At 41.0% G+C, this 10,009-nt stretch overlaps 1 long non-coding RNA gene across 10 annotated transcripts; it reads left to right on the top strand.

The window, feature by feature from the left end:
- The first annotated feature begins 6 nt into the window (after positions 1–6).
- On the top strand, positions 7–9,240 carry LOC123069755 (uncharacterized). 10 transcript variants are annotated; one of them, XR_006432863.1, is made up of 8 exons: positions 7–1,142; positions 1,551–1,613; positions 3,279–3,504; positions 3,635–3,829; positions 3,901–4,134; positions 4,460–4,626; positions 4,732–5,923; positions 6,554–9,240. It is a non-coding gene; the product is annotated as an uncharacterized lncRNA (long non-coding RNA). The 10 variants fall into 10 exon arrangements; XR_006432864.1 differs by having other exon boundaries at positions 4,732–6,948; positions 8,074–9,240; XR_006432870.1 differs by adding an exon at positions 1,247–1,282 and having other exon boundaries at positions 4,732–9,240.
- The last annotated feature ends 769 nt before the right edge of the window (positions 9,241–10,009 follow it).

The raw sequence follows: 10,009 nt of genomic DNA, 5'->3' as shown, positions 1-10,009 counted from the left end.
AGACGACACAAAACTACAGCCGTTCATCCCATATGTTTTGCAGGCAGCAGCTATCGATGGGAGCATCGTGCAAAAATAGTGTGTGAAACTATCGTGTGCACAACAATTCTGTTGGTTGTATGATCTAGAGTAGTTTCTTAGGTGGTGATGTGCTACACTAGATATTACCTAATGTTCTCCTGTGTACTCAGCTTGGGACTAGGCAGTATGTTATAGTGAATTAATATACAGGTCGCACACACCTTGTGTTGGATGCTTGAAAAAGCAATGCAAAATAGTCTTTGTATTGTGACTCGTGAGTCAACACTTTTGGATCCCAAAATATTCAGTTGAAGCGTGAGTGATCATCTGCAAGTCAGTAGGAAATTTTAATTTGATGTTAGCACAAGTATGTATGGTGTCAGATGGTTGAAAAGGAACTGGAGATGGTCTTTGTGTCCTCAACTTTTGGCCCTTTAGTCAACACCCCTAAGCATTTTTCTTGAAGGGCACAAGAACCTTATTTTGGCCTAGAAGAGATTTGCCAGACTGCTTGATGATTCTGCCACCTAATAAACAAGTAAATGGATTTTGTATCCTGAAAATAGAGGAAAATAATAAACACCAAGAAGATCTGAATGGTGTTATCCATGCTTGCTTCTAAGTAGTGTATGTTCATTAGCACCACAATTCATGGATTTAAGGGCTTCCATCTTTCATGTGTGCGTATTTAATGTTCTAGGCAGTCACTTCACATAGCTGGTCGGGCTCTAAGCTTGCTCTGCTCGTTGTCGGTTACTACTAAATATTGCATTTTTATCTACTTGGTGCTCTTCGAAGTATGCTTATTATGTTTGTCGTTCTTTATACAAGTAAGTTGAGGTAGATAACAAAAGTTGAGAAAAATTATTAGATATTTCTACTGTTTATTGGTACGGCCACTGATTATATTTATTGTTGCTATCCAATGCAGATTATCATGATTGCATGAGAGATTAATACCATTGTACCATGTGTGCTAGCTAGAAACCGTAGGGTGATGCTTGGTGTATTCTTGTGTAGTTGTGTTTTCATCGGAAAAACAAGGATGTGGGTCAGACTCCAGTTCATCACGACTCCATTAACGGAGTTTGACCACTCTGAAAAAGGTGATGCTCTGTATGGTAAGTTTCTTTATGCTTGTGTGTGTTTTTATTGATGAGTTTTGCACAAGAGGTGTCTGTTTATGCATATTCAGTTGTTCAAAATGGTATGTCATTTGTGCCAGGTTAATCATCTAGGCAAAATAATACTTGATCACAAGGTAATAAAGTTAGTACTTATATGTAAAGTTATTTAGCTTCATCAAATAGATGTCAGTTTTTTGCTGTTAGAAAGTTATGTAGCTGCTCTGCAATGACCTTTTGAACTCAATATGGCGTCGGTCAAATATACAAGGACACGAAACAAATCCGAAAGAAAGTAGCAAGCTGTTAAATTCAGATATTTCTCTGATTTGCTGCTTTCATTTTGTGGAACCTAGCTTGTGAAAACTTGATGTGTTCTTACTTGAGCGCCTCTTGTGGTTTTAGCAATGGAGTTTGGCTCTTGCTCTCGAAAAGATGGTGAACAAGAAGCTGCCCAACCTGCACACTGTAAGTTTCTCCTTTATGCCTATTTATTTTGCAAATTAAAAATTCTAAAAAAAATATTCCGAATGAAAAAACAAATTTTAGAAAATATCCAAAATTTTGTTGCTATTTCATAAAATATTAGAACTTGCACAAAGTTTCCAGTTTTTCCAAAAAAATGTCCGTGTATAAAAGATACACATTTTTTTAAAATCTTATGATTTTCAGCACATGTCCCATTTTGAAGTAATGTTCAGAAATCCAAATAATGTTCATCTTTTTAAAAAAAATTATGTTTTCAGAAAATGTTTGTGAATCTTAAAAGATGTTCCTTACATATTTTATTCGAGTTTTTCCAAAAGTGTACATAATTTTCAAAAAACTGTTCAGGATTTAAAATATTGTTCATGTTTGCTAGAATATTCAGAAACTTCATGCCTTAAAATCCCGTCGATTGAAAGGAAAAGTAGATCGATTAACTAATGGGCCTTGTTTAGCATACGATGACATAACAAAACTCTTAAATGCCCTCAATCAATGCATGGAAAAATAGCGGATTGCTTCCTTAACAGACGGCGAAACTGAGAAGTTAAATGTTTCTTTTTCGTTTGCACACAAAGTTTTACTTGTACAAATAATTCTCACTAACTTTAAATAAATGCATACTATTTTATCTTCCGTTGCAACGCACGGGCATATGTGCTAGTCTATCCCTAATAATAAAGCACGGATTGACTCCGTGGGTTCATCGTGACAATACGCTTTCTTCTCATGTCATAATACGCTTTTACGATTTGTATAGACAAAATCGTAATACAAACGAGGTGGTACTAATTCAACCCGCACTAACGTCCCTAAGTGAAATAACGATTCGCGATAGAAAAAAAAGTCCCGAAAAGGTGCTGCATCGCCCCCACCGCTTCGCCTCGATTGGCACCGGCGCAGGCCACCCCGCCGCTCGACCTCGCCTCGCACCGGAGGCGACCACCACCATCCTCCCCGCTCCCTCCCCTCCCCCAACCCGATATAGATGCCTAACCCGCGGGAACGCGCAGGCGGCCGGCAGGCGATGCGAGGCGCGGTGGCTGCGCGAGGAAGAGGGCAGATCCGGGCGCGGCATCGACCGATCTGGCAGCTGGTGCGGCGGCTTGTTCCGGTGCCAGCGACGTCCTGCTCATCCATAGAAGGAAAGAGAAGGGCCTGAGGGAGAGAGGAAACAGAGGAAGAAAGGAGAAGGAGAAGGGGCGCACGCAGGTTGAGGGAGGCAGTCGCCGGCGATGGCGGCTCCGGTGACTGGCCGACGGGCTTGCTAGGCAAGGCTAAGGAGTACGCTAGACTGAGATTCGATAGATGTGTGTTTCATTTTTAGATTTGGGCTGAACAGCCAGTTTGCTGTGTTTGACATCTCGTGCCTGAAATTTTGATCTGGAACATGCTTCTTTAGTTGGTAAAATAATTCTTGGGTAGATTTATTCGATGTACTGATGGATCATCCTCTGGAGTGCCTGAATTGAATGAATTTCTGAATTCTGAGCAGTATGATGTCATGGTATTTGATTAGGTTCTTCTGTGAATCCATACCAAAACCATCCTTGTAATTTGTTGTTCCCTCTCTCTTATCTGTGGTGCATCTAGCTTTGGCCCAGTCCTCTAAAAAGATTGATCTCATTGTTGTGAATTTTGCACCAGAGGGAAGAAGTTGTGGTGGCGGTGAATTATGCAGCCATTGTCTCTCACGACCGCCGGCCCCTGCTCGCGACGTCTCTACTGGAGCCGCCTCTGCCTACTCTGGTGTGTTGCAGCTCCTTACTCTAGCCACATGCTGCTTGCTCTCCCGCTAGCCTCTGCCTCCTGTGGTCTCGAAGTTGATGACACCCTGATGCAAAGCTCCCACAATCATCCGCTCCGTCTCAGCGTAAGAAATAAGAATCATGCTCGCACGTTACCTGTCAACTAGATTAGCTCATTGCGTATGTGTGTAGCCATGCTTTAGTTTTAGTAATCGTCTGATATTACATTTTGGTTACCCTTTTCTGCTTTGTTAGAAAAAAACATGTCCAGCTGCAGAAAAGGAGTTTGTATCCAGCTTGACCTCCATAGCAGGAAGATTTTAGTAATCGTTCTATCAATGTTCTATTAATGGACAGAGGAGGGGAGCAATGGAAATAACACCCCGTCGCGGTCCTGGTGCTTCTCTCCGTGGGTTCGCTTGCTCACCTCGGCATTTGCGGCTTCTACAGGTACGTACTAGACGACTACCCATTGTTTTTGTTTTCTATTGACAGCTTGATCGCTTCATCAATCCTTCTAGACGGTCTTGACAGGAAGGACTGATCAGCCACTGTGCTGGAGTAGACTGTGTGACATGTTTTTTCCTCTCTCTCCTACCCGTGATTGGTTTCTTTGGTGAAGAAAGCATCACTGTCTTTCAATACATGATGGATGCTCAACCTGTATGTCTACATGGTACAAGAATGAAGATTAACTGTTCAATCTATTGATTCAGAGTGATACAAGGGTGAAACAGAATAAGCTCATTTTTGTGGTGAGTTCCCTAGGCCCCAGACCTAGCATTTCAATTACAAAATTTAGTTTTTGATCACGTTATTTCAGTTTCATTATAGACCTCATAATATTTTTTATGCACTAATATAAGGTTTATAATATTTTATGGAGCAATCAGTTCTGCATAGAAAAGAGCTCACCTAAATTAATGACATGTTCATCTTATCTTTGATTAAAAAAATTTGCCCCCTAATATTCAGTTCTACTGAGAGTTGCAGATGGCAAAATTCAGCAAATTAACTCTTAAGTAGGTGCTTTTGGTATTTCCCAATGTAATTAAAAAATTGCTTCTCATAATACGACAGGGTCATTGTCGGAAAAGAATATTTAGCATGAATGTAGGTGCTTTCATATGAAGCTGGACATGTTTACAATGATCGACCGGATATCGTTACACGTGTCTTGAATATGAAGTTTAATGATCTATGAGAAGATGTTAAAAGTGGACATTTGTTTGGTACAATTCAAGCATGTAAGTTATTTACATACTGATTTTCCCCTACTTTGTTTTAATCTTTTCATTTTATAATCTAACTTTGTCCATCTATTTCTCTTCCTCTATTTTGCGGTTATCCAGATTTATACATGGTGGAATTACAAAATAGAGGCTTGCAACGTAGGCTGCCAAAGTAGAGAGAGGATTGAGGGAGGAACCCTACCAAATGGATAGGACGTGCGGGAGTTGTGGGCGCCATATTTGGTTGGCATGGAATTTGATTTGAACCAATGGCAGGCGTACTATATGCTATTTTTTTTTATATAAATGGAGGTATAATATTATTTGGCCTCCCATTTGGTATGTCCATAGCGTTGCTCCATACTTAGCTAGGCTATTCTACATATCGTCTGTCCTGGGCCGCCGCCGGGCCTCTGCCCCGTTCGTCCGTGATACATTCCACCAATAAAAAAACAATGCCCTCCCAACCTGTCTGTGCGACCCGGCCCAACAAATCAAACCCACCAGCCCGTTTAGGAGATGAGACAAAAATAGTTGACCGTGACATGAATCAAACTCGCAACCTCCCCTATTCTTTGGTGTTGATCGTACTACCCCGCAAAAAAAGGTGTTAATCGTTTTAAACTAAAGTTAAATTTGGAGATTTTTTTTGTCCTTTACGGACTGGTATTGAACTACTATACGATGTAAAATATGGATAGCACAAACACAAGGCGCACGCATTTGATTGTGCGGATGTGCCCGGGATCTCAAACACGACCGTTGGCTGGTCTATGTATGTAGACGATTCTTTATTGGCTCCAAGCTTAGGTGGAACGTTTGTTGTGTAGTGGACATCGTGACCGACAGTGAGTACAAAGAAAATAAGTGGTAACAAGGATGGGGCGCCAAGTGTGATAATTTGTTTCTCCCGTTGCAACGCACGGGCACTTTTGCTAGTAATAATAAAGTATGGATTGAGTTGGTTCACCATCGCGTAACTTTTACAAATAAATCTCTGTGTTTTCCCATAATTAAGCCGCAGTACTATTTTAAGTGGTCACAGAGAAAAACGTTTCGTTCTTTGGTTGGGCCTGACGTTTTCATAAGCAGCCCAAGACTCACCCGTCGTCCAGCTCAAAAAAAAGACTCACCCGTCTTTGGAATTTCTGCCCCGAGAACGCGAGGGTTTCCTCCGTGGCCGTCGCCGTCGCGACCCCATATCCCGCCACTCCATGACGCAAGTCCTCGCTCCGCAGTCGCCAAATCCAGACGAGTCCGTCGCCCTTTGCGCCGCCACCCCGGTAGCCCCTCTCATCGACGACTACCACGGGTGCGCATCCCTCTCCCTCGAGACTTCATCTCGACCTCCAGGCTCCAGCGCGAGGCCACCTCCTGCCGACCGCGACTCCCTCCATCGCTGCCGACGCCGCCCTTTGCGCCGCCACCCCGACAGCCCCTCTTGCCGACGATCACCACGGGCACGCCTCCCTCTCCCTAGACTCCATCTCCCCAGCGGCCTTCCCTCCTTTGCCCTGAGTCCAGGACCACCAGTTTGGTCAAATTCCCCGTAGCCGCCGGTCATTATCGGCCGCGCCGCCGCCCCTGGTCGACGCGAACGCCGCGGCGGACAGCGGGTTGCTGTGCTGATGCACCGGGGTGTAGCACAGCTCGGAGGCCTGGCTGCTGTGGTGGTGTTGGTCGTGGTGGACGGGGAACCGGCGGCAGAGAAGCCCCGACCTCTGCATACAGTGTCGACCTTAATTACAGATGTTTCTGTGTTTGTTTTGGATGAAGTGGACTGCTCGCTAGAGAGAGGATTCAGATATTAGGCCATGCAGATCTTTCGCATGCTCTCACGTCCACAGTTCATGATGTTTTCAGCAATAGTACAGTTAGAAATTGTCAAACTCACTGTCTTACAACATGACTGATACATGGAGTATTTCTTGTGGGAATCCAGGTAAACCAAACACATCAATTAGACAAGTGGTAATTTGGGTGGAATCTAAGCATAAGAAGCGGAAGTTTTTTGAGATAATTAAGAGTAAGCAGTACTTCAAACCTCCTGTTGTTGTATTTGTGAGTCCCAGAGTTGGTGATCTCTTGTCTGAAGCAATTACTGCTGCTACTGGGTTGGAGTAATTTCCATTCCGGGTGAGAAAATAGTGAAAGGGAGAAGGGAAAGATTGAGACAGTTTCTCAGAATCAGGATGCGCGAGAGGATGGGAATCGGAGAGACGCAACAGGGGGGCATCAGCAGGAAAGCAGCAGGTGGGTGCAGCACCGGCCTTGGCCAAGGTGGCCCGTTGTTTCCAGAGCATGCTTTGACTGCAATTATCTCAGCAAAATTGCATGGTAATCTTCTGTACAGATTGATTATTTGTTATGGTCATGTACGGCTAGGAGTTCTTTAACTTGCAATTATCTCAGCAAAATCACATGGTAATCTTCTGTAAATTACAAGATGTGCTCCTGTATAGATTGATTATTTGCTTAATCTTAATTTTGTGATGAATCATCGAATAGTGCCGTAAGATTCAAAGACTTTTTTTAGCCTTTTTTGAGCAATTAATCTGCACCTTTGTTCATGGACGGGAGGTGCTTTTGATCTTCTAATTACTTCCTCCATGTTAGGTGTTTGTGCTGCTGGTCAAAGGTATGTATATGACCGGCTAAGATTTGTTTTTCTTCATACGCATTGTTAGAGTAATATCTATGCGCTTTATTTTTTTTCCTTCTGAATTTCTTTCATGCATCAGTGTATATGTTTCTTGTGGTCTTCCACAACTTTTATTCTTGCTATTTTTAGTTCTTGATCTGGATAATTGAAGAAGTGGTTAAAATTCCGTACATGGAGTTTATGTTGTCCTAAGATTTTGTCATGATATTCATTTTTTAATCCAAAATTTGTTTAGTTGGATTGTTATGAACATGTGAAGAACCCGTTGTTAACTTTTGACTTTATTTACATCTGTCATTACTAATTCTCATCACTGATGATTGTTTGTAGATAAGATTTTCTTCTAATCCATAAGAATTGATGCTAATATGCACTGTTCTATTAAACCTGAATTTCATTGCTGAAGCACAGTTAAAGAAAAGTCATGGATAAAGCTTAGTGATTTCCAGTAAAGAGTTTCTACTAATCCATCAGCTAATGCTAATCTAACCATTAAATCCTATGAAGATTTTTATTCTATGAGTCATGTAGCTTTTTGTTGTTGTTGAAGCTAGCTGTGGGATGCCCTTTCTGTTTCATGTGATTCGATGCATAGATAGACAGATTCTATGTTCTTAGAAGACATGGTACTTGGACCTTCGTAAGATGGCGCAAGGGGAGCTATGGGGATTGATGCATATAGAATTATCTGCTATTTTCCAATAATTTCGCCATCAAAAGATGTTCTATTTGTTTCCATACTAGCTGTTTTGGTTGTGCCCATCAATCATGATAGCCAATTTTCTTTCCTGAATGTTCAGGAGGATTTCAGTGCTGCTAAAGAGAGAAAAGGATCAATGCTATGAGATTGTTGCTGAGAGGCATGTACATGAATCGGCCACAATATGCTTTCTCCTTGCCTTTTCCTTATTGACTAAATCTGAGCACATGGCTATATTCAGTTTTCTCATGTAACCTGAGCAGCTGCTGGTTTAGATTAGCATTCCTTTCAATTCTTGATTAGCAGCGTGCTGCGACACACATGGCTCAGCCTCCGTGTCATTCTACCTGTTTTCATGCTCTCTACGTCTTCCAAGTCATCATTTTTTTTAGTTCTGGAAGTAACAGGCAAATGGTAATATATACGTATGGAAGTTGCAAAAAATCATTATCTTGTCCAAGTAACGTGCAGAATCATTTCTCTTATGGGAATTAGCCTGTTGTATTGACCTAACAAAGTCCACTTCAACCTACTCCCTCCGTCCGAAAATATTTGTCATCAAAATCGATAAAAAGAGATGTATCTAGAACTAAAATACATCTAGATACATCCTTTTTTATCTAGTTTGATGACAAGTATTTCCGGACGGAGGGAGTACCTAATAATTATCCAGTGAAGATGGAGAGCGCCTCAAATATGAGAATCTACTCATCCTTTGTTTTCTGTTCTGTTGCCTCATGTATTTACAGTATGAATATGTTACACTGTGTTTCTTGAACTTGGTCGGTGTTAAGATTTGGTATTAGGAGGGTAACTCTTCCCACCCTGTAGTTTTTTATTTCATGGAGTGCATGATAATTAAAGAAGATACTTTATTTTGAGTGTTCCTTTCCAGATAATAGACTGGCTAACCAGTTGTCTGGCACTGTCGTAAATGCAGTAATGTTAGATTTCTTTCATAGTGGTTCACTTGCAAGCTTTATTTCACAAATTGTGTAGCATATTTGTATTTTCTTTACCCTGCTGCAAGTCATATGCATCCGCCAACACAATGAACCAATTGATATTTTCATGATGGGATAATGCATATGCGCAATTCGATGTGGGCACATGTCTGGCATGTATATTTTTCTTTCTTTGCACAGTATAACATCTTTCTGAATTTCGTAGACTTTTGTATAATTAGATCAAATGCATTTCCACTCACACGCTTGTGAACATGGGCCATGGCTATGTTTTGTAATTTAACATCAGAACACTTACTCCATTACTTTGTTGTATATTGAGGGTCTGGTCCTTGACAATGGTTGGCAGCACCTTCACATGAAGCACATGCAGAGAAATGTTACATCCAGATAGCTAATGTATCACTATAGTGTGAGAAAAGTTGTGTTCTTTTGCATAAATTACTTCTTCAATTTGCAAATTCCTTGACCTTGGAAGGATTTAATGAGCTGGCCAAAGTTATACAGCCTCATAATACATGTCGTCCATTATGAAAATCTCATGCATGCTCTGCTCGATGTGTTCAGGAGCATAACTATCATTTGATCAAATTGTGTGTTTGTTTGGATCAGTTATTTACCCTCTTTCGCAAATATGCTAATCCTCAAAGTAGCTTTCAGGCGATCAGTTGTGAATCTAACAAAATCGGTATATAATATGATATAAATATTTTGTCAGATTCATATGCTTTCCTGAAAGCTGAACATTAAAGTGGTGATGGTAAATGGCAGCCATGTCACCGGCGTTGGCTTTAAAGCAGGCTAACTTGATTTATTGTTGTTCAATGTATATTTGTACAAAATTTCTATTTGTATGTGGCCAAAATAAATATTTGAGCGCATTTTATTTATTTGTAGACACTATTTTCATACTTATTTTTCTTCCGTTGCAACGCACAGGCATATGTGCTAGTCTATACCTAATGATAAAAGGGATTAGTGTTTATGTCTATCCGTTGATAATTTTATAAAAAAACCTCCAGTAGTTTTTAGTAATTAACCTGCAACACTGTTTTAAGTGATAAACAATTT

Source organism: Triticum aestivum, chromosome 3B, assembly GCF_018294505.1.
Source record: "Triticum aestivum cultivar Chinese Spring chromosome 3B, IWGSC CS RefSeq v2.1, whole genome shotgun sequence".
Classification (NCBI taxonomy): Eukaryota; Viridiplantae; Streptophyta; class Magnoliopsida; order Poales; family Poaceae; genus Triticum; species Triticum aestivum.
Note: the sequence above shows the minus strand (reverse complement) of the source record. Positions and strands in the feature narration are given on the sequence as shown.